We start from the raw sequence: 25,825 nt of genomic DNA, 5'->3' as shown, positions 1-25,825 counted from the left end.
ATCACGAGATTTTGATTCTTGTTATCTCTCACTTATTTTTGGATAATTATTATCTAATTTTTGAAATTAAACCCGATCTTTTTCCTATTTTTGGATTATTTTCAAATTTAAACGAGGGTTTAAAAGATAAAGGATCATGAAATGAGGACCATGGACCATGGTGCTTTGTGGTCCAAAGTGCTCTTGGATAGTGTGGTCCTAAAGATTTTCTAAGGTTAGAAAAATAATAGAGAAGCCCCCTTGTAGAGAGAAAGTTGGTTTATTATTGCTCTCACATCTATATCTAGTGTGTTTGGCAATAGTTGCCAGCAATGAAGAGGATGAAGAACGATAGGTGATGTCAATTGGGAGAGTGGTTTCAAGGGTTGTTCGACTGGGTATCGTTGATGGTTGGTATGTAGCTTTTATATCCCAAAATTTATAATGTACTATCATCAATATAGTGGATTTTAGTTTTTTATGCCGGTGAATGTAGCCTTTTGGGAAATCTTGGTGTTCTTTTTGCATAATTTCTTTCTTGTTTTATTTTTTTATTATTATTTGCTTGTCGCTCTTTATTTATTAAAAATCAACCCATCCGATTTTCGAGCACAGCAAAAGAGTGGGTTCAACAAGTGATTAGAGAATTCTCCTTTACCTATGACTTCCCATATTATTTCATTTGCCCTGTATGGCGTTGGTACCCACTTCCAATCGTCTGTACAAATTGGTCAATCACAACGTCCGACTTCTTTTATACCTATTAAGGAATTGACCAACTTGTGTTATATCTGCATCACGTTACCAGCTCCACAATTTTGGTAAATGTGTTTGATAACTTTTGTTTGCCATGGAAAATTATGTTTTCAAAGGCCATCTCTAATCTACTTTTGATGTCAAATATAATCTTATCTACATTTCCTACCATGACTCTTCACTGAAACAGCCACCATGGCAGAATCTCATGCTTCCGCTGCAATCTCATACCCCTTTTTACTACGACCCAAACAAATTATAAAATGATATTTTTTTTTCTCCCACTCCATCCATAGCAAAGAATTCTGGTACAATTTTCAGGGTATATTCAAAAGAAAGGATGCCAGACGAAAATCCGGTGAGTTTGGCATAGGTGAGCTCTGTTTGTGCCTCTTCTCTGGTTTGCCTCTGTTCATCCATCCTCCCCCTTCTTCATCGTCTCTCAAGTCTTCTTTTCCATCTTTTCTCTCTACCGTGAATTGGTCTCTGCGTTAAGTACTAAATACCACTTGAGGTTTAACCAAATTGGTAATTGGTAATGGATGATTAAATTCAACGGAGTAGGAGGGTGAGGAGAGATAAAGGATTATTGCACTCGTTTTCTTTTGTTTTTGTTTTTGGACATCTCTCCATTACATCTAGTTTTGAGCCCATGGTTTTGGTCTAAAGCTTGTAGGACAAGTTAGCCTTATCAAAGGAGCACAACCGTACACCAACCATGCCTACACACTAGTACGCACCACCTCCAGTTTTACCCACAAGTGAGATAGTCACGAACCCACGGGTATACACCATGCATACAAGTATAAGTCAAGTACACCATTAAGGAGAGACACGAGTTGGCTCAAAGAGCCTTATAAATCCACTATAATTCAATAGTGCTTTACAATGGTCTAAGTTCCTTAACTCTTATGAGGCTTTTTGTAAATGAGGGGTCTTTCTCTTTTTATAAACTCAAGGCCATACGAGCAACAGTCAAGATATATCCACATTGCATACATCCGGCGGCTTAGAACCCTCTAGCCTTATAGACCATTCTATTACAGTCTATCTCACTTAAAGCCCACTAAAACCCTTATGAATGCCTTAGAGTTCTCTAAAACCTTCCGGGCCTATGCAGCAAAAATAATGGGTCTAAATGCATAGTTTAGAGGCCTTTGCTAACCCATTGCATAGCAAGATCTTTGGGGCGTGAAACTAGGCTTAAGTCCGCCCTACCTCAAGCCCCAACTCCACCAAGGAATCCAAGTCATGGCCATAAACTCCTACCCCATTTTCCCTCAACCCAACCTCGCCATAGGCCTTTCGCCCCACTCCGACTAATCCTGCCTCATGAAAGAAGGGCACGTGTGATCTAGCAAAAGTATATAATAAATTTTTTTCCTTCTTTCTTTTTTCAATTATTTTCTTTTCTTCATGGTCTAGATCACTCACAAGAAGTCTTTTTACAATATAACAATTTCAAATAAAATAAAAGAATACAATAGGATCTCAAAAACTTGAAGACATTCAGAACCACACTTTTCATTGATATGCTTGGAAATAAAATATATAATAAATAAATATGGAAGAAACAAAACATGGTGCCGAAGATTACCTCAACCGAGCTTAGTACACCCCACGTCGAGTTTCCTCCTTTCGATGGTGCTCGGGATCTTTGATCGGTCTCTTGATTTCTCCTTCTTATGGCAAAACGTAAACATTACACATGATTCCCAATTTAGAACTACCCACCTGAAGCCTTAATTCTTACACCTAATTCAAGCCCCTTGGCTTGATCCATATGAGATATAGAAATCAAGAAATGAGGGAGAAAATTACTAGTTATGGCTGATCCATTTGGCCCCTACAAAATCGCATAACCAAAACCTAGCCTGATTTAAAACCCATGAGACCTTTGGATAGTTTGAGAGAGAGAGAGAGAGAAAGAGAGTAACCTATGTGAGGCGTGCCCCTTTGAGAGGCTAGAGCGAGAGAAATTCTATTTTAGAGAGAGAAGAGAGAGTAAGTAATTGGTGTCAAGACAAAGAAGAAGAATGATCTTTTTTATAGATTTTTAGGCATTAGGGTTTGCTATGAAATCGCAGGAGCAAATCTTGATCGTCGATTTAAGAAGACTTTTGAGATGAGATATGTGCGTCATCCATTCCGTAAATCCACTATCAAGATTCTAAGGAATGTGCTAGAACTTTATCCTCTCATTTCTAAACTTATTCCCATCAAATAAGTTAAATAAGGAAAATTTTTTTTTACTTTCTCTAATAGTAAATATTCATTCTTTATTTCTCAATCAAACCTTCTTGATTAACAAAATTTTCTAAAACCACATATTTCATTCATTTATTACAAGTAGACTTCTCTCCACAAAAGGAAAACTAACTAGCATGAGATGCCTCTCACAATATTTAGCAAGAAAATGCAATCCTCTATGGGTGGGGAGTGCCACCTTTTAGTGGCCACTAATGGGGCCCACCCAATTGTCCCATGTGATTTAAATGTGACTCCAATAATTTTGGAGGGTCTCACATATTTTAGAAATAATAAAAATTAACTTTTATATTTTTCAAACATCTTAGTTTATTTAAAATTTTATAAATGAATTTATCTTGATTTATAAATCCAAATGACAAAATTAAAATATCAAAAGATCCATAAAAATTCAAATAAATATTCTGAAAATCAAATAACATAAAGTTAATTAAATTAAATGCATTTTGATGGGCATCGGATCCGAATAGGTCTAGGATTTAATCAAGAGCACTCCACCTTCAACTGTGGTCCACGATCCACACTAGGTTTCTAAAACTGATCCAGTAGTTCTTATGACCCACAGTCCACTGCAGAGGCTCATGACTGAACTATCAAAGTCAATCAATGGCAAGGGAATATAATCTCAGTCTTATAGATTTCAGGTTCTCCTTTAGAGACAAACCATGATGAAACCATGACTCTATGGCATATAGAGGTAATCTCTCGCACATGTACACGCTTCACCCTCAATGGTGGATTACTATCTCAGTACGACTATCTATATACATGTTATGTAATAATACAATGATAAGGTTTTAGTCATATCTCTATAGACTATTCATCACTTATAAGGGTCACACAGTCTATCGACTCTCATTCGGGCATACTACAACCTCGTCAAAACCTAACACACTAAACCCTCTTCGGTTTCATCTCTACGCCCAAGTACCTTGAGTTTTTCAACTTGGCTAGCCTAAGTCAAACCTAGTCTGAGTATCGGCAAATTGCATTTGCCTAATAAGATCCACAAGAGGACCACACTCTCACTGAGTTCATGATTCATTTTTATGCAATCTCTCTTAAGGCCTTTTAAAGGCCAAATAAACCCAACACCTTACCCCTCTCCTTCAAAGTTGCCAAGGCCTAGAAGGCAAAGAGCAATGATAGGAGCAACACTTGGAGACAGGTGCTGTTGGTGCTCGGCACATTGTTCGTGCATATCGATGACCATCTCCAAGTGTTGAGCAACAGTCGATATCACAGCATGGTGCACCGGACCATGGTCAACTCGGAGAGATGCAGGCTCTCCATCGCGAGTCTTCACTATTTGGGCATGGAAATGAAGGTGGGCCCGGCTCCTGAGCTTGTAGATGAGCAACGGCCGGTGTGTTATAGAGAGAGCAGCTTTGGCGACTTTTTGAGAATCTTGGATACGCATGATGTGGGGCAAGGGTGTAGGTTCTTGGACTCTCTCAAGACCAGCACCACCACCGCTGCCCCACGAAAACACAGACTTAGAGAAAGAGGACACTCCCTCCCCTCTTTCCCTCTCTTAAAAGTTCCAATCTTATATAGCATGAGTCTTGCCTAAATAACCTAGTGTTGGAGAACTAGGAAACCTTTCTTTTTCCATTTTCTGTTTTTTTTTGTGGTGTTTTGAGTGAGAGCAAAGAAATAAATAAAGTAATAGTCTGTTCAGCTGTCCGTGGTTATTTAGGTCTTTTCTTTTGGTTGGCAGTAATTGAGACACGTTGACACCACTTAGATTAAGGGCAAAAAACCACTATGGTGATTTTATCTCATGTATGGGGAAATTTAACTTTTCCGTGGGTTGGATTTTTTTTATATGGAAAATATATAATGAGACTGTTTATTTTTGGTACAAGGTGGTCACGATTAATATTGACCATTAGATGTAAAATTAAATGGTTACATGTATTCAAATTGACTAAGCTCAAATTTCAAAAAAAAAAATTTCTAATTTTGTGACATACCCAAGCTATCAGATCACATTGAACGTAATTGTGACCTCTTTGTATTAAAAGTAAATGGTCTCATTGTATCCAATCCCATCAACGTATATCAAACATGGTAAATTCTATATAAAAGCAAAGAAGTGGGGGGTGAGAAATCGTCTTTTTATTTGTTTGCTTTTTAAATAGGGAATACATTTCATTGGTTTCCATTCCTATTACTAACATCACCTTTTCTAATAACTTCAAAAAAGTTAACTCTTAATCTATTTAAAAAAACAGGTAGGGGCTTGTCGTCTCCCACTGAATTACCCAAAAAAAAAAAAAAATAGAGAATACATCGCTGAAAAAATAGAAAATGAAATTAATGATTTATTTTTGTGCATTGATGTCATGAGAAATTGAGAATGGGCTGGTATGATATATCGATTAGTTCATGTTTTGCAAAAAAAAAAAATGTTGTTCTTATAAATCGGAGAGGAAAAGTGCCAATACAATTGATAATCAAGACCAACGTTTAATAAACACGTAATCTGGATCAGAACTAGTAGATGAGTCTGGTTCCCACAAAATATCGAGAACCGACAAGAACACATACCACCTTTTATTTTTAAATTTTGTGAATTCTTTTTTTTGTTTCTCACTTTCTTTTTACGCTTTGTTGACTGTATCGTCAATCTGGACATACGATCCACGTATCCACACCGATTTTCCAAATAGGCGATCTGAGTTACCGATCCATTTTTTTAAACCTTTATCCTCACCAAAGTTAGCCCAAGGAGAAAAATCACAACTATTTATCATAACTGCCAAAGTGAAAGCAGCACTTTTGGAGTTTCATAATGTGCGTTTTTGGGGGAAAAAGTTCTTGCATTCGGGACTGAAAAAAAAACCCAATGTACTGGAGAAATCATATATAATAACTTCACCAAAAGGACTCAAATCAGTAAAAGGAATGAGCATCGAAATTTATGTATGGCAGTCATGGAAAATCGGTTTTCCAAAGATAGATTTATTTAACATGTGGTGTTGGAGGAGACGTGAAAGGGGGTGAAAAATCGGTTTTCCAAAGATAGATTTATTTAACGTGTGGTGTTGGAGGAGACGTAAAAGGGGGTGGAACGTACCCTTTTATGCCAGACCAGTTACCCACCAATCACGTCGTCCGACATCTTTTGATGTGAGGAGATCTCAACCGTTCATGAGATTCGACACCATGTGGGCCATGACAACTATTAAATGGGTGGAATTTTTCCGATTAACATTAAAGGGCTAATATTTTCTTTTATGAGGGTAGGTCAGCGTTATGAATTGAGTTTTTTGTTTTTTGCGTAAGTAATATGGTTTTTTTAAGTAATTGAACTTGAGATTTAGCATTGATAAAATCAATTGCTAATCAATTAAATCCAAATAAAAAGAAATAAAAATGTATTCAATGAGATCATTTATTTTTTATACAAGTAGGTTACAATCATAAATGACCATTATGTTATATTTGAAATCGGGTGGTTGCATATGTGTTGGGCACAAAGTTCAAAATGAAAATTTTCGAATATGACATTTTTATCTATTGGATTTCACATCCAATAAATCAAAAAATGATTGTAACATTTTTGTACCAAAAATAAATGTTCTCATTGTATATAATTCCAAAAGAAATCATGAATTGCCAACATTCAATATTAAAAAATATGAAATAAAAAATGGATTTCTTTTTTTTTCTTGTTGATTTCATTTGGCCCAACCCAACCCAGCCCAGATAAGGCCTGTGCCAGAGCCTCTTTGGTTGAGTCAAGGCTGGGCCATGATTAGGACTGCGTATGACCAGGGGTGACTCAACCCAAGCCCCACCTGTTGCCAACCCTTCGTATACCATAAAAATGCTTTTCTTCTTTAGTTTAATTATACTGCTTTTATGCTTTTCCTTTAAGAAAAGAAAATCATAATTTTCCTACAAGCTGCCCACGGTAACATTGAGCACTTCTAACTATAACTTTCACCCAACATCATAATCATGTAAATTTCAGTTAAGATGCATCAAGGGCTTGAAAATATTGTAAAGGACATAAATATTGATCTAGCAGCAAGAAGTGCAGGAACTCCAAATACAAAGGGGTTGCGACCCTTTCAAAAGATCATATAATTCAATTTTTCCTTGATCTTGGCCGTGTTTTATTTATTGCGGACATGTTGGGCAATAGCCGTATGGTGTACAAAGTGGATGTCAAAAGGTGAGCTTATGGAGTTCTTGTACGGTGTCTTTACTAGCTTAATTTTGATGGCCATCTTCTAAAAACTAAGTCAAAGCATGAGTGGAATGTTATTTATGGTACACCACTTCCTTCGTATGAATCTGAGGATCATGCATTGTTTTTATAGGTTATTAATGAAGGGCACGTACACCATACTCCTGCAAAAGCATAAGTACACTTACTCCCTCGGAAGACTTGTTTGGGTGGGTTTATTCAATTTGGAAGTTTGGGAACTACTTAAGAATCACTTATGACTATTCGCAAAAAAAGAAAAAATTAAAGTTTAAGGTTTTTAAGACTAAGATCTCACTCTCTAAAAAATAGATAATCTCTATTCAATTTTGAGACTTTATTTTTTTTTCAAATGCATAGATTGTGTAATTAGGATTTTTTTTTAAGAAAAATATCCCCTTATCCCTTATTTTTAACTTTTATATCTCACGAGACTCAAAAATTAAAAATATTACTTATAAGCAAAAGGTCTCCATTTTTTATATATTTCAACCCCTTAAATCCTTTTGACCACGTGTTATTGACCTCAACAACTTATGAAATGACTCCCTTCTTTTAAGGGCCGTTTGGATACCTGGAAATATATTGTTTGTGAAATATATTACTGGCATAATACATTAGTGTGTAATACATTACTTGCAAATGGATTGTCACTATTTGGGTAGTATTTCGATGCAACCTGGGAAATAGTATTTAGATGCAACCTGGGAAATACATTGTTACTGTTTGGCTATGTCCGGAAGAAATATGAAAAATGCATTACCAACAATTTTTTTTTTTTTTTTTTGGCTTTTTACCCAATACATGGTTAATCGTACAATCCCTATTAGTAGGTAGCTTAAACTTTATAATTGCATCAGGCATAAGAATTAGCCACACCTTTTGTATGCCTTTGCGTCTTAACTTGGAATCATATATTTTCAAGATGTTAACACTTTGGAATAACATACTTTTATTATGATAAGCCATCATATTTTTTATGTTTTTTTCTTGTGCTAAAGCCTTTCAATTATCTCTCTCCATAAAACTTTCATAGGCAAATTCAAAAGAAAAAAAAAATTTGAAAAAAATTGGATAGTAATCTAAAAGGCTTTATGATTAATTGAGATGTATTGGAGGAGAAATTATGTTGGGGCATTGGAGGAGATTGAAAAGGTAAATTAATTTTAAAAAGTTCTCAAAAAAAAAAAAACAATTCAAGCACACTGATTTGACGAATCTCTGTGAGTGAATTTAAGTATTTCGAATTTATCAGCAAATAATAGCAGCAAAAAAAAAAAAAAAAACCAAAAAAGTAAACAGACTGATCTTAGTAGGTAACCCAAATCCGTTTATTTTTTGGAACAATAGCTACTGTTGTAGTTGCATAACCCAAAAAATAACTCCTAAATATCTAGAAACAAACAATAAACAATAGCTACAACTGTGGCTGCAAAAAATGGGACTGTCGGGTTTTAGCTGCTAGTTGAAGAAGATGGACGGCCGGGTTTTAGGTGCTAGTTGAAGAAGATGGGCTGTGTTATTTTTTAGGTTTAAATATATGTCCCATTCGATTTGCAAAGGGAGTTATTGGTTCCAAAAGATGGGGCTACAGCGTTTGAGCGGCTAGTTGAGGATGTTTTTTTGTTGTAGTTTATTAAGAGGTGAATCACGGTATTTTTGGTAAAGAGAGGTGCCCCAAAGATTTCTCCCGATTACCATCAAGCCCGTAATATATTTTTCACCCTTCACCATGCGTAATAGATTTACTGATTTTTAGGAAAATCTCGGATAATATTTTTCCATTTCCTTATAATTAATTAAAGTGTACCCAAACTATGAAATGTCATATTTTCGTGTAATTTATTTTCATGTAATAGATTTCCAAGTTTCCAAACGGCCCCTTAATCTCTTCCTTTCTCTCTAAAATCAAATTTCTCCCTGTCTCTCTCTAAACTTAGAGGTGCTTTCTCACTCTAAACTATCTGTCTCACCCATCTTTCTCAAATGCCATGCGTCAGAGAGCAAACGCACTGAAAAAAGAGAAAACACACTGAGAAAAAGAGAAACAGTTCTAGAAAATTGGAGATATTGGACAGAAAAATGAGAAAGCACACTGAAAAAAAGAGAACTTGCATCGAAAGTCTGAGAAAAAAAACGGGAAATGGAGAATGAGGTCGGAAAGAGAAAAATCTTGGTCAAAAAATGAAAAATGCATGCGGCTCACTAGAAAAAAATGCCGAAAAATACAAACCAAATCGAAAATGGAAATCAGATCGCAGAGAAAGAAAATGCGACTGACTAGATATTCCGACTGATGAAAGAGGAAGAGAGAACAATATTTATAGAGGGAAAAAGGCCTCTCCGAAAAGTTCGAGGCCAAACAAAACAAAGCGGACCAAAGGGAAAAAATATGGAAATATCGTCTGAAAATCAAGATAAACGACTAGATAGTCCAAGATTGCTTCTAAAACTGATCTCTGCAAGTCGTTTGAGCCGAGATTTTTTAGGATAGGGGGCTCTGTTCTCAAATTGCATCTATTTAAGTGTTTTTGCTTTGGTAGGAAAAACCCAAAGTATGCGGTTTCCGTCATTCAATAGAGTTTTCAGGTCGAATTCCAGTGATATCTAAGATTTTTCGATGGCACACAACCACTCTCCCCACGACTACTGTTCAGAAGAAAAGACAGAGAAGCCAGTCCTCGCAGACCTCTACAACTCATTCAAGGTCGAATAGTCCATCTCCTAAGTAGAGTGGTGAGCTTAGAGGGAGTTCAATGCGAGAATCTGGGAAAAAGATAGCAAAAACTTGATCTTTTGGCCATGTGATGATAGAAAGACGGTGATGTGAGGGTTTATGGTTCTCTGGTTTTGTCCCTTTGTAATGCAAGGAAATCGGATCTAGCTACTTAATTTTACAAGGAAATGGCATTGGATGGCATGAAATTAGATAGTCATGGGTATAAGCTTCTGATGACTTGTTTAGGAGAGGTAGGAGATATTTTAGGAGTTGGATGGCATGAAATTAGATAGTCATGGGTATAAGCTTCTGATGACTTGTTTAGGAGAGGTAGGAGATATTTTAGGAGAGGCAAAACATATATTTGGCGTGCGATCGGTTGGAAATGACATGTTGAAAATTGCAGGAATACCGAAATGTGCAGTTCATTTTTCTATGAAGCGGAGCCTTTCTATATCGGGTAGATTTGGAGATGCCATAAAGTTGGTAAATGAGTTAAGAGGGGAGAATTCAAGCCTTGAAGAGTTGTTAAGAGTCTTTCTATACATAAAGTTGGTAAAGGAGTTAAGAGGGGAGAATTCAAGCCTTGAAGAGTTGATAAGAGTCTTCATATATTTGGTAGATTTGGAGATGACATAAAGTTGGTAAATTAGTTAAGAGGGGAGAATTCAAGCCTTGAAGAGTTGTTAAGAGTGGAAGAGAAGTTAAAAATATCCCCTTATCCCTATTTCGTTGATCTTTTTGTAAATTTTTGAAAGAAAAGAGACGGTGATGTTGCTGAGGGGAAGAAATAGGGTTTTCAGAGAGAGAGAGAGGAGATTTAATGTGAGAGAGAGATGAGTTTGGATAGTGTGTCATTTTAATATTTGTTTAGGTAAAAAATTTATAGTCGAAGGAATCCAAAGGTTTGTATGATAGAAAAGATGGATACATTTTACGTATTAGTAATATTTTCAATTTTTGGATCTCATGAGATATATCATTTTACGTACTAGTAATATTTTCAATTTTTGGATCTCATGAGATATATCAGTTAGAAATAGAGAATAAGAGTATATTTTTCCTTTTTTCTAATGAGATTAATCGATAGGTCGAAGATATCCCAAAATTTGAATCCTAAAATTTATTTGCAGTGGGGTCGTACCCATAGTTAGCAAATCCGCTATTAATCGCTGATTTTTCCAAAAAATCGGAATTTTTTTTAAAAAAAAGTTAAAAACGGTGTTTTTTGAAAAGTTCGTTAAAAAAACACGTTTTTTTCCTAATAACGTTAAAAACGCGTTTTTTTGGAGAATGAATTAAAAGGGCCTAAAAAAAGCATATTTTTTCTTGTGTTTTTTTTTAAAAGAGAAACAAATTTTTTTCTTGATGTGTGTAATTTAAAAAAAAAACATATTATTTCCAAAAAAAAAATCCTAAAATGGAAATTTTTATCCCCAATTGATTTATGTATTGTTAGGGTTTATTGTCTTAGGGTTTATGCTAAAATCACGTTCTTCCTCTTCAAAACCTCATTTACAGATTGAAGGTATGATTTTTTTTTTTTTTCTTTTTAACTTAAACATGTCAATGCTTCGTAGTTATGTTGCAAATGACATATTGTTTGCTTGTAAATTTATGGAGGAAATTATTGTGTATAGAAATAATATAGATGCAAAGTAAAGAAAACCATATCAATCCAAAAACCATATTTCTGTGATGAATAATATATGCATACATTAAACTTTTTTACTCCTGCAAATTACAAAAATATACATTAAAAAAAAACATAGAATCAGATTAAACCTTCAATATTTAGGCATCCCTAAATACATACAAAAACTAAAAAAAAAAAAAAAAATCTTAAAATCAGCTAACCTAATTTTATGCTCCTGCAAATTTCATAATCTTCATGCTCCTGCAAATTTCAAAAAAAAACTTCATCTTCTTGCTCTTGCAATTACAGAGAAAAACCCCAAGAACCCCATTCATTTTCTCTCTCTAACAGAAAACCCCCTTTCAATTTCTATTTCATTTTCTCTCTCTAACAGAAAACCCCCTTTCAATCTCTCTCACAGATAGAAGCCCCTTTCAATTTCCCTCTCTAACATAGAAACCCCTTCTCTCTAACATAGAATTCCCCTTTCATTTTCTAATCCTTTCAGCTCCAGCCGATCCTCCCCTTTCAGCTCCAGGCATCTCCCTGCTTTCAATGGAGCAGCTATTCAGCTCCAAGACTCTCTTTGTTCTCAATGAAGCAGCGATTACCCATACTCTCCCTTTCAGCTCCAGCCCATCCTCCCCTTTCAGCTCCAGGCCTCTCCCTGTTTTGAAGGAAACCAGAGATTACCCATAGTCTTCAGGCATCTCGCTATTTTAAACGATATTTGTTTTCAATGAAAACAAGAATATAAAGTATAAAACCTTATTTTTAACCATAGTTATAAAATAACTAAACCATGGTTAAACCATTTAATGAAAAAAAAGAAAATGTGCCTTTTTTTGGGCATGTTGATATTTGCTAAAGCATTTAAGTAGATTTGGGTATGTTGATATTTAAGTAGATTTTGGGTATGTTTATATTTAAGTAGATTTGATATTTAATGGTACTTTTTTTTTTTGGGGGTATGTTGATATTTAAGTATATTTGTTGAAGTATTCAAACTGAAAATTTATATGGTGTATATTGGGAATGTTGATATTTAAGTAGATTTGATATTTGTTGAAGTATTTAATGTAAAAATTTATATAGTATATTTTTCTTTGGGTTTTTTTTAAGTAGGTGTGATCTTTGCTAAATTATTTAATGTGAAAACTTAGATCATGTATTTTTTTTTTGGTATGTACTAAATAGGTGTGATGTTTGTTAAAACATTTAATGAAGATATTCATATGGTGTATTTATTATGAACTTATTGTTTTATTTTTTATAAAGAGCATGAACGCCTAACGTTTGTATACTTATATATTATTATTTTTTATTTATTAAAAAACAGGAAAGAAGATACAATGGTCAGGTCAAAAGATCCATTTTGGGATTATTGCGAAGAAAAAGGACATAAATTGTATAGCAATTTTTGCGGTAAAGGATCTTCTGCCGAGATAACAAGATTCAAATATCATTTGTCAAGAGAACAAGAGAATGATATAAAACTTGTCCTCAAGTACCAAATGATGTACAAGCTATAGCCGTTTCTGTGACATACGAGGTATCTTTTAAGCCTTTAAAGAAGAAGAACAAAATTACATCATATGTTCAAAATATTGATCAATGTTCGATAAACTTAGGTACATCTACTATCAGTTCCCGTTTGCAACAAAGTTCTTTATCGTTATTGTTGAATAAGAAAAATAAAGATTTTGTTGACAAAGAAGTTGCTCGTACATTTATTATGAATAAAGATTTTGTTGACAAAGAAGTTGCTCGTACATTTATTATGAATAATGTTGCATTTAATGTTATCAATGCACAATCATTTGTCAATATGATAAATGTATATATCAATTTTGATCCTAGCTACACATTACCAAGTTATTTATCTGTTCGCACTAAATTAATACAAGAACTTAAGACGGATGTCGATGCATATGTAACTTCAATAAAAGAGTCATGGGTTCAATCAAGATGCACTTTGATGTCAGATCTTTGGTCGGATATGAAAAACCGGTCATTCCTTAATGTTGTTGCATATTGTCCAAAGGGATCAGTTTTTATAAATGCATTTGAGGTATCTAAGAATAGCATAACTGGATTATTTCTTAAAAAGATTCTTGTTCAAGTCATTGAGGAGTTAGGACCATAAAATATTGTTCATCTTGTGACTGACAATGGATCAAATTATGTACTTGCTGGTGATCTAATAGAATCGAGATTATCTCATATTCATAAAACACGGTGTGCTACCCATGGGTTGAATTTGCTTCTAGAAGACATTAATAAAAAGGTTATTTGGATAAAAAATGTCACTAAGGATGCTAAGCTAATAGTGGATTTTATGTATCGGCATACCATTGTTTTAGATTTAATGAGAAAGCATACTACTGGAAGGGAATTGAAAAAATATGGTAAAACTAGATTTGGCACTAACTTTTTTATGGTTCAATCTATATTGCAAATAGAAGAGGGTTTGAGAGTGATGGTTGCATCATCTGAGTGGAGAGCTATGAATTATAACAAGAGTAAAACTGGTACAAAAATCACAGAAATAATTTAAAGCTCCAAATTTTGGAATGATGCGATAGATGCAATCACTACATTAGCGTCTCTTATCAAGGTGCTTCGTTTGGGTGATAGTGAGAGGTCAACCATAGGATATTTATATGAAGCAATGAAAAGGGCAAGGGGAGTACTAAAGATAAATTGTACTGGCCATGAATCTAGGTATCTTGAATTGGTGAAGATATCCGTAATTCGGCCCATTCATGCTGTTCCCTCATTTCTTAATCCAACTTTAATGTATAGTGGGTTTGTTAAACTTGATAATCCTGAAGTGAAGGTTGGTTTTACCTTGATTTCAAATTCAATGATCCAGGCAGAACAAAAAACTGTATTCTTTTCAGAGTTGTTGAAGTATCATACGCGGGATTCTAAAATATTTGGTTTACATACGAGTAAACTCAAAGATGATGGTTGCATCACGTGAAAATGAAATTCGAGATTGTAATGCAATTGATCTAGAACAACTTGGTTCATTGCTGAAAGAGGTTTCCAAAGAAGTGGAACATGAGGATACATCTCCAGATGATGATGATGATGCATGGCTACATGACTTGCGGATTACACCTTCCCAAACTCCTAACTTTACTTTTGACTCTACCCTGCCTAATGCTTAATTTTGAATATTTCTAGTTAATTATGTTTTGAATATTGGATGACTGGATGAGAGTCATTAGTCATCTAAAGTAATTGACTTAATTATATCAGTCTAGTAAAGTTTTTATGAATGGATTAATTATTGATGGCTTTGACATGATTTTTATTTTTCAGAATTTCAAAATTTCTAACATTTTAACTTATCCGATTTTTTGAGCCTAGTCCGATATATTGGCGATATCTTTACATGAAGTATTTTTTCCGATCCGTTATTTTTTATCCAATTTTTTCATCCGACTATTTAAAATAAAAACGATTTTTTTTTTATTTTAAGGTAAGCCGATTTATTGAAAGTCCCCGACTTGCTAACTATGGTCTTACCTGAGGAAGAGGACATCATACTCCCGAGGGAGTATAATTAATGAAATAATACCGCGTTAACCTTCAAAAAGAAAATACTAAAGGTTAATGGGTTGTTTTTAGACACCAATTTGATATCATCCCGTGGTTCCGACGCACCACAAAATGTATCAAGTTTTGCTTGTTCTCAACAGTCAAGATTATTAGGTAGCCAAAACACGATTGGTGAGGTTGGGTTGCATGCCGAATTTGTAAAGATGTATGTGTTCAACTCTTGCTAAAGTTGATCTCAGTGACCGATTGGAGTTAGGTCGGATAAAGGGGAAAAATTAGGAACGGGCTAAGTCGATAGCAGCCCTGTATCCAATTATTATGTTGTGGTTTTTAATCAAAAAAAAATTGTGCAATTTAAAAAAAAAAAAAAAAAAATTATAATAACCCTCTCATTTTTCCTACTGCACAATATTAATTTTTAGAAGTATATGTCATCCTATCCCTTCCTCACTTCCCTCCCCTTCTTTTGTACTTTTACCCAAATAACTTTTCCAAATAAAATTCATAATGTTTTCTCGATCCCGTTCCTCAAAAAAAGCAAGAGACAACGAACGTGAGTTTGAACTAAAATTATTTTTTAGGCGGCTAGTGACGTAAAAATAAAGAAAAAGGATGCCAAAGAACAGTAATTGTTTTTTCTTTGACAAATAAGTAAGATGATATATTCTTATAAAAACTAATTTTGCGCGATTGCAAAGTAGAGTGGGGTCATGATAAAATTAAATAACTTTCAAAAAAAATATAAAATTAAATAATTTAAAAAACTTGAATGTGATAATTTTTAAAAGATCCATATGACAATTTTTTTTTTTTTTTTTTTTTTTTTTGAAAAAAACTGGACATCATTTTGACCAGAGAAAGAATGTGCCAAATAACGCCACCAAATATGTGGATTATACTTTCTACTTTATTGGTCCCCATTGAGGCTGGGACATACATACAAAAACAAAATTCTTTTGTTTTAAACATTTGAATGGGGCTTATCTAACCCACTAAATTTATTTCTTATAAGTTCACGTGGGACTATGTATCTTCATCATCTGCGGAGGTGCGGATCTCGAGGGTGGGTATAAGTGGCTTTTGGCTTCTTCCCATGTTAGAGAGAGAGACAAGAGAAAGATAGAGAGAGAGAGAGAGATGAACAAATAGAAGTTTAGTAAAAGGTTCAAAAATGAAACGAATGGAAAACATGAAAATATAATCCTATTTGGCTTTAGAACTCGTGACCTCTTTTGGCTTTCACCGACCAAACTTCCAAAACAATGAAGGAGCCCACTTTCTACCTCATGGGTTACTACTCCCTTAGCTTTTACTTCACATTAACCGATTCTAAGGTTAAAAAAAAGGCTTCCTTTCTACCGTGAAAGTGATGCAACGTTGGGTTGAGATCACTATTTGGAAACCCGGATCAGTGGGCCAGATTGTTTACTCGATACATACTGTCTAGATCGGTCTGAATTGGTGACATAGAAAATATTAAAAAATAAATACAATAAAAAAAATTAAAATGGTGCCTTATAGGTAAGAAGACTAGAAAAATAGTAGATACACTTGAAAAGACAAAAATATAAAAGGGGGTGTTAGAGGGGAAATAGGTTGGGACTTATTCTATTTTAGAACTGATTTTGGATACCCATCTGAATCTACGATCTGGATTGGACATCCACAGGTTTTAAAATATTGGTTTAGATTCTTCCATTTCTACCGTCCACTAGGTGGAGCGATCAAGAGATGGAGAAATGAGAACATAGTGAAAAACTTATATCGTTACATTGAAATGATGTGATAATACTATTTATTTTTAGCACAAGGAGGTCACAACTCACAACTTCATCCAGTCGTTATGCATATAAAAATAAGTGGTTGAAGGTGTGTCATTGACTAAGCTCCTTTAATCTTTGTGATATAATCAAAACCGTTGGATTTCACCTTTAATGGTTATGAGTGATTGTGACGTTCTTGTATCATAAATAAATGATATTATAGTATACAATCTTTTTTTCTTTTTGACCAAGGCTAGAAAAGTTAGTCCATTATCATCAGGGTCTGGAAAATCGGGTATCTAGATGGGATCACTCGGAGGTTACCAAGCTGATTTTGTCCCAGAAAAGGGCATGAGCCCTAATCCCTCTAAGTAACCATGTTCCCCATCTTTCCAATGTTTGTTTGATAATGTAAAGTACAAATAATAAAAAAAACATGGGAAAAAAATGGCTCATAAAATTTTTCTTTTTCATTCTTTCCGTTGCTCTTCGTTTTTTAATTTTTGTTGGATCAAATAATTCAGCCGATCTATCTCGTTTCAGTGGATGGCCAATCCAACCAAATGATCCGTTATACCGTTCTCTTTTCTTTTGACCTTTTTTAACATAAATCCCTTACACCGTTCTTTAAAACCCAAATTATGATAGTTAATGACTACACTATTCTAATACCTCGTTTCTTGATAATTGAAACGGTAAAATGTCAAAGGCAAAATGTAAGGACATAGGTTAACTTTTCTTAGAAAACATTTGGTCCGCCTTGGGTGGACCTACCGGTATTTATCTTGCCCTAAATTTGCGACACATTATCTTAATCCGGCGAATAAGCTTATGGGAAACTTTTCTTTAGGAAAAACCCCAAAAATGATTTCCTTTTCTAACCAACTGAAGGCAGTTAAAAATTATTTATTTGGCGATGAGAAGTGGCGTACAAGTTGAGGGTCAAACAAATGCCCCTTTGCCCTAACCCTCTTTATCCTCTATCCCAAAATAAATGACTCCTACTTAGGCCATTTTTTTCTTTTTTCAAAAAAAAAAGTAAATAAATAAAGAAAAAATATATAATAAAATCATTTATCTTTGATACAAGGTGGTCACAGTTAATCTTGACCATTGGATGTGAAATTGGGTGGTTAAATTTATTTCATTGACTAAGCTCAAAGTTCAAAAGAAATTTTCTCGAACTTTGTAACATACCCAATTAATTAGATTTCACATTGAATGGTTGTAAGTAATTGTGAACTCCTTATATCAAAAGTAAATAGTCTCATTGTATACAATCTCATAAATAAAAAATAATATTTTTAAAGTTTTTAAACTTATTTTTAAAACTTATTCATCGGGTTGGCAAAGAATTTGTGCACCAAGTTTGCCCTGAAATAAAGTGTTCCTTTACCCCCAAAAAATGGGGGAGGGCAGGGCAGACATTGTGGTATGATGCCCATTGGCGGACCAAATGTTTGGCCTTTTTTTAAGAGATTAAAGAGTAAAAAAAAAAAAAGCCAAATAAGTCTTAGCTAGACAAAAATGTAACCTGGACACGGCATCAGGTCTTCGTCAGCATACCCAATACCCAACGCACTGGATCGGGTTTGGGTCTAGTGAGGTCACAATCCAAGTCTAGATAAAAAATAAAAATCTATTATAAAATTGTATGCTATATATATATATATATATAGAAAAAGTTTATATAGAGCCGATGATCTAAACAATCAAATTAAAACCCACCTCAAAAATTTCACTAAAAGAAGTTTTTTTGATGCCCAAATACCCTCAAATTGATAATCTCGACATCAAGATACATGAACATGAGAAAAGAATGGATTTCAAGTTTTGAAAGTAATGCATCTCGTAACGCATTTTTTTCCATCAATTTTCAAGTTTTCATAGATCTACTCGATCTACACTATTTTTTGAAGCTTTAAATTTTATGATTATAGATGAAAACATATTTTGAGGCTATCACAAATTTCTAGTATTGAAACCATATTTCTCGATACTATTTAAAAGTGGGCTTTACTTTGATTGTTTATTGCTTAGAGCCTCAGCATAGAAGATCTATGCTTCCCCTACCATCCAGCCGTCCAATTTTGATCAAGAAAGCCACTCGCCGTTTGATCTGAGATCCGACGTCTCAAAGTATTTTATTTTTATTTTTTTTATACAAATTGTATGAATATGAAATCTGGCACGTGTCATATTCTCATTGGGGCACACTCATAAAAAAAATATTAAAAATATTTTTTCAATCAAATGCAATGACCAAAATACCTTTTGAAGCTTTCAAGGGTATTTTGATCATTTTATGTTATTCAATTTTTTATATATATATTTTTCTCTAATACAAGTTTAATAAAGGATTGGATATCCAAAATCTTGGGTCAAAATAATTTATAAAAAAAATATTAAAAATAAAATAATATAAAGACATGACATTGTAATTGAAACAACCTTAACCTTCCATTCAAAATGAACAGTTGCGTAAAGAGAAATGTATAAGTTTTATGCCGTAGAGGAAGCATAAAAAGCTTACCTCTATATATACATTTATATCGGGCCAAATCAAGCTGATACGGTAAATGATGGCCCCATACCCAATCTACTAGGTCCAAAATTTGGTACAGGTGGACTTGACAAGTATTATTAAAAGTCATTATTGTATACTTGTGAATAATTCCAAAATGGGATGACATGGTGTTCAGATGATATGGACGCTTGAAAGGTGCACAATTACTTTTTTAATGGTTTAGAATGAGCTTAGTCTCATCCAACGGTCACAAATTAATTTTATTTTTAATTTTTTCATTTAAAAATATATTAATCTAAAACCTTTAAAGTAAATAAATATATTCTTACGCACTCACATGATGCGTGGACAGGAAACTTTCCCTTCCAATGTATCATTGTACACTTTTCCTCTTTACAGCAGGGATCGCTCAAAACCATTCTATCGAGAAATGTGGAAAGCGTTGTTTTTGTTATTTCACCTTTATAAGATTACTGAAATATTTTTAGAGAATAGGCACACTTATATTACTCATGAGTGAATTTTTGTAGCAGTTTAGTCATAATTCATCATCATCTAAAATCTATTAAACCGTTATGATAATTTAATAGTATTTTAATTTTAATAATTTTTGTTTTATAAATCTATCTATTTGAAATGTAAGACATGTGTACGTCTAATAATTTCTTATAAAAATAAAATATTAAAATATAATTACCAACAAGTAAAATGATGAAAACCCCCTAAAATGATTATAGGGGTAATTTGGTTATTTTGAATATTTGAATCATATTTTTATATTTTATTTTAGTGTGCCTCATTAAGACGCACATATCCACAAAATTTGGGATTAATTTAATCAGTGAAAAAATTATTAAAATTCAAATATTGCCCCAATGCATTTTGAGCGGTGATGTTAGGAGTGAAATATTATAAAAATTCACTCATGAGTGGCTTTAAGTCTTCTCCTATGTGATAAGGATAAGGTTTTGGTGCATAAACCAACGCCCTTGTCCAAATATTCAAATACGGACTCTTTACAAAAACATTTTAGAGATATATTTTGGGATTGAAAATTCAAAGGATCGATAATCTTGTCATCACAATCAGAATGCGGAGGAAAAAATAGATTTTAAGCCAGTGTAGAAACACATGCTTACTATGTGTATCAAAATTGATCTCTTAGATGGATTTTTGAATGGGGGCACTAGGAATTATTTTAAATTAATGTTTCAAAATTCGCCGGTTTGGATAGGAATTGCCAACCCGGACTGCGAATTGCTGGGGACCGACATTCTTCCTAGTTCAAATCGGGAATCAGTTTGATTTTTATAGACTCTCCCAATTGTGTCAAAGAACCCAGAGGGTTGTCAAGAAACCAAGAGATCTGCATCACCAAAATTTATTGGTTTTTAGCCATTTTATTTTTATTAATCTCTCAATTTTTATTTTTCAAAAATAAATTATTTTAATTTTTTTAAGACCAATTCCCCATCCGATCCACCAATCCATGCTGGATTTCTGAAAGACAAGCTCACCCGACAGATTTGAGATCCGAGTTTTCAAACAAAGTTGTGAACTTTTGCCTACGGTGGAATTTTAGTATCCACAAGGAACACTAGGACTTATTTTAAATCAGTGTTTCAAAATTTGCCGATCTGGACAAAAAATTGCCAACCCAAACTAGGAATTAATGGGGACTGACCTGGTCCCTAATTGGAATAGGGAATCGGTATAATTCCTCTAGACTCACTCAGTTTTGACAAAGAACCCAAGAACCCAAGCGATATAGATCACCAAAATATCTCGGTTACTACCCATTTTTATTTTTTAGTTCCATTTTAATATTTTTCAAAATTATTTAAAGTTTTGGGAACTAATTCTCCATCCGATGAACTAATCCATCAATTGATCCGAGTTTTGAAACAAAGGTGCGTACTTTTTGCCTTCGGTGAATTTACCAAGTGATTCGAGATCCGAGTCTGAAACAAAGTGGGGGGGAAAATGGGACTACTTGGGTATCCAAAGACGCAACTTTCGAGCTTTCTAGAAAGAAAGAAAGAAAAAATGAGAAAGCCCTGAGTTAGATAACATAAAGGTGTCTCAAAGTGAAAATGCGTAGGGCTTTTCCATGTCAATATTCAATTTTATTTGAAGGGCATTATTAGATGGTCGGTCCCTATAAAATATATTAGGTTTAGAGGTAGGTGCTGAGGTGTGGGGCTTACCACGTGCCTCTCACTTTCCTCCTGTCCCTTCTCTGCCCCGCCATATGCACAGGCTGCACCCTCCACCACTCAAAAAGCATTCCATTTCCACCCCCATCACTTTCTCTCTCTAAGCTCCCAAATCCACCTACCCAAACCCAAACCCAAATGTTTCCCTCTCTACAATTCCAACCTTTATCTACCCCGACTGTCTCATTTGCAATATCAGATCGAACGATACATGGTCTGGACAGACAAAAATAATAATTTACGAATGTTACGAAATGAAGATGTTGAGATGGATGAATGACAAGATAAGAAAGAATAGATTTCAAAATAAATTCATTCACAAAAAATTCAAATGTGACATCAATAAGCAATAAAATGAGAGAGCATACACTTAAGTGGGCTAACAATATGCAACGGATAAGCTTAATAAGACATGATTGGAAGTACTTCATAAAAATATAAAAATTCATAGCCTCACTAAAGTATGTCTTTTTAATGGAGCTAATCCTAGTTAATTGAAAAAAAAAAAACTTGGATGTCTTTTTGATAGAGGTAATCCTAATTAATTGAAAAAAAAAACTTGGATGACAATGATAAATAGTGAAAAGAGGCATATGATAACTCACATGAACACGGGCATTACTATAGGCATTATCGCGAGTCAACTTGAATACGACCCGGAAGAAAGGATGAAACCTCTAAGATTTGCACCTAAAGGAGTCCCAGATTGAGAGAGAGAGAAAAGGGGGTTTTCAATCCGCAGCTACATGTGCTAATCTCATATGACATATCCGAAAACCTGGATAACCTTAATAGCGAGAATGGAATCCAACTTACTCTTAGATAGTGGAATACAGGTTGGCAAACGGGGCCTAAAGTGAGTATAGGGGAAGAAGGGGGGGCGGGCGAAGGATTGGGATACGAAAGAGAGGAGGGTAAAAGCGGTAAGGAGGGTTGCATCGACTTTAATGAATGCACTCCACCCTATGCGGGACCGCGTCTCGAGAACATAAAAAAAGGCCAAATGAAAGCTGGAAAACACTTGGAAATCGGTACCAAGTACGTTCCCCTCTCTCTCTCTCTCTCTCGAAAGGGCAGTTGTCGGTTTCGATTCATAACTTCATAGCAGTAAACTTACAGATAAATCCAGAAAACCCTAGTAATAATATATTCACGTCTTATTGTCCTTAAACCCTAGTAACATCTTCACTTCTTATTGTCCTAAACCGTAGTAATATAGTAGTAATACATTTACACTCCCTGCGGTCCTGCACTGAAGGCACATAATAATTATCGTTTTCGCCTATATATCATTTAATGAGATCCGTTACCAGTCCTCTACTCAGAAAAATGTATAATCTTCATTAAAATCTTAATGAATCGGCGAGAAATGTGAAAAATGTAAGGTCATTTATTCATGTTACACCAAATGATACAGAAGAAAAATAAGCAATAATAATGTGAGAGAGATAAAGCTCATAAAAATAAAACCACCACCACCACCACCACCACCTCCTCCTCCTCCTCCGCCCTACTACAAAAGAAGGGGCCCTCGTCGAAACAAAAGAATTACACGAATCATCCTCTCATCAGCAACAATGAACAAAAGTAGATCCAAAGAGAAAAATAAGACCCACAAACCCAAATAGTAACAAGGAAAAGAGAGTAAGGGAAAAAATAAAAGAAAATGCAGGTAAAAAATGGGGGGCACTACGCCTTCTTAGAATAGAAGGGCAACAGCACCAATGGCCCCCAAAACCAAGCCCTTGGAAGCCACATTGGAGAAAGCACTGTTGTCGGGGCTTCCAGTGTCCGAAGCGGGAGCTGGCACTGGAGCAACGGGGCTCGGTACCCCACCTGTTGGTGTAGCAGCAGTGGGTTCACCAACAGGGGCCCCAGGTGAGGGTGCAGGTGGTGACTTCATCACCGGTGAAGGAGCAGGTGCAGATACGGAGGGTGGTGTAGCAGCAGCGGGTGGAGTAGCAGGTGGGGTCGCAGCAGTGGGTGATGCTGCAGGAGGTGGTGTAGCTACTGTGGGGGGAGGAGTAGCAGTGGGTGGTGCAGCGACTGGGGGTGGTGTGGCGACAGGGGGTGGTGTGGCGACAGGGGGTGGCGTCGCGACAGTGGGCGGTGTAGCAGTGACGGTGGGTGGCGTCGCGACAGTGGGCGGTGTAGCAGTGACAGTGGGTGGTGCAGCAACTGTGGGCGGCGCAGCGACTGTGGGCGGTGCAGCTGCGACTGTGGGCGGTGGAGTAGCGACAGGGGTGGTGGTGGGAGGGGAGGTGGGGGCTTGAGCGTTAGAGAGAGAGACGAGGGCCATGGTGAGGAAGAGAGAGAAAATGCTCGTCCCAGCCATGGCGACTAAGGGCTTCAGGAGAGGGATGTACTTCTCTTTTGTTTTAGGGTTAGGGTTTGAGAAGAGAGAGTGTGCGTGCTGTGCTGTGCTGTGCTGTGCGGCTGAGGGTGAGATGGAGGAGTGGAGGGGTTTATATAGCGAGAGTTTTAGAGAGAGAAAATGGGGTAGGAATAATTGACAGCCTAGCAGCAACGGTGCTTGATGGCTTGGGGCCTCACCGGACACCGCGTTACCATGTGCCCCTGTTTTTTTCTCCCTACAATTTTGTTTTCTTTTATTTCTCTCTCTCTCTCTCTCTCTCTCTCTCTCTCTCTTCAACTCCAAACTTTTTTCTCTTTCTCTCCAAGTTTTTCCTTTTTGTTAGCTTCAACGAAATAAGGTTTCGCTTGTATGGTATCCTATTATTTAGATTTCCAACAAAGGGCAAAAAAAAGATTTTGACGAACTTGTATAGATGTAAATGGACTTCTAAGCGTCGCTTGTCAACATCTAGCGGTTGGAGATTTTGATATTTTGCCTGTAATTTTCCTCTTTTTTTTTTCTTTTTATTTATATTTTTTTGAATTTCTATCTACGTCTAAATTCTTCTTTTGAATTTTTTTTTTTTTCCTATGGGCAGTGCTCTTTGCATAGAGATTATCACCTAGGTGTACATTTGGCAATGCCAAACAAACAAGATGCAAATCCCTTTTATTTATGGAAAATTTTCATTAAATTCATATTTAGGTCACATTCTATGGGAAAATCGATAATGTTTAGATGTTATTCTTTGGCAAATCGTTAATTTTGATTACCAACCCATGAATCAGACAAAAAAAAAAAAGTAGAACTCAAATTTAAATGTATATTACCTCAATGAATTTGAAATAAATAGTCAAAACTTATCCAAAAACAAAGTTTAACGCAATGTGTTCTCCTTTTCCAAAAACAGATTAAGATTACCAACCTCGAGTTTTAGACTCAAAAACTTGAATTTTACCAAATTACTCACAAGACATGAACAATTTAATGCATTTAATTACTCTCTTCATCTCTCCTTTTCTCCTTTGATTCCTATTTAATTACCTTCCATCTACCTTCTTCCATCTCTCTCTCTTCTTTCTTTTTCCTCAAATCGTTTTTTCTTTAAAACAAGGATGATTATTCGTCCCTATTATTCCACATTTTTGTTTTCTTTCTCTCTCCTCGATGTCGTGAAATGTTGGCACCGCGTGGTTTCTGATTGGTCGGCGAGGGTTGGATTCCTCGGTGTTTCACTAGCCGTTGAGTGGGGCGGTAAGCAATCGAGAAGCTTCCAAAGTTTAGAGTGCATGATTTGACGATTCAGATTTAGAGAGTTATATAGAGAGAGAGAGAGAGAGAGAGAGAAATAGTATGCAATCATATGAGAGAGAGAGAGGGGAACAAGGAGAGGTGTCGTTTAAGCATCCCTAACATAATTTATGGACAGCGATGTAATTTATTCGCTATAATTATTTATTCACTATTCTCAACGGTATTTTTGATGTTTGGACAAGTTGTTACAACGGTCAAAGGAAGAAAATTGTAGGCTCTGCACTTCACAAATCTCAACTACAATATATTTCGAAGAAAACAAAATAAAAATCGAAGAAAATTTTGGGTTTTTAAGCCATTAATTGCGGAAGGTGATTGGCTGATTTTTATATATTAAAGGTTTATATAAGGCGTCAAATATATATACTAATAAATATAAAGGAAAAAAAATTAAGGTATAAGAGAAAATGTTGTTTGAAAAATCTTCCAATTGATGTTCTCGATCTCGAGATGCAATGAGTGGATATAGAGAAAATGATTCCAAATCTTAAAACTATAGCAT

The 25,825-nt window shown here is 35.1% G+C and overlaps 1 long non-coding RNA gene across 1 annotated transcript; it reads left to right on the top strand.

Moving 5' to 3' along the window:
• Window positions 1–11,389: 11,389 nt before the first annotated feature.
• On the top strand, window positions 11,390–13,436 carry LOC148782948 (uncharacterized). Its single transcript, XR_016051531.1, has 2 exons — window positions 11,390–11,469; window positions 12,917–13,436. It is a non-coding gene; the product is annotated as an uncharacterized LOC148782948 (long non-coding RNA).
• Window positions 13,437–25,825: the final 12,389 nt, after the last annotated feature.

The sequence above is a fragment of the Amborella trichopoda genome, chromosome 3 (assembly GCF_054954075.1).
Source record: "Amborella trichopoda isolate Santa Cruz 75 chromosome 3, AtrichopodaSantaCruz75HAP2 v2.0, whole genome shotgun sequence".
Taxonomy (NCBI): domain Eukaryota; kingdom Viridiplantae; phylum Streptophyta; class Magnoliopsida; order Amborellales; family Amborellaceae; genus Amborella; species Amborella trichopoda.
This window is presented reverse-complemented; position numbering and strand designations above follow the sequence as displayed.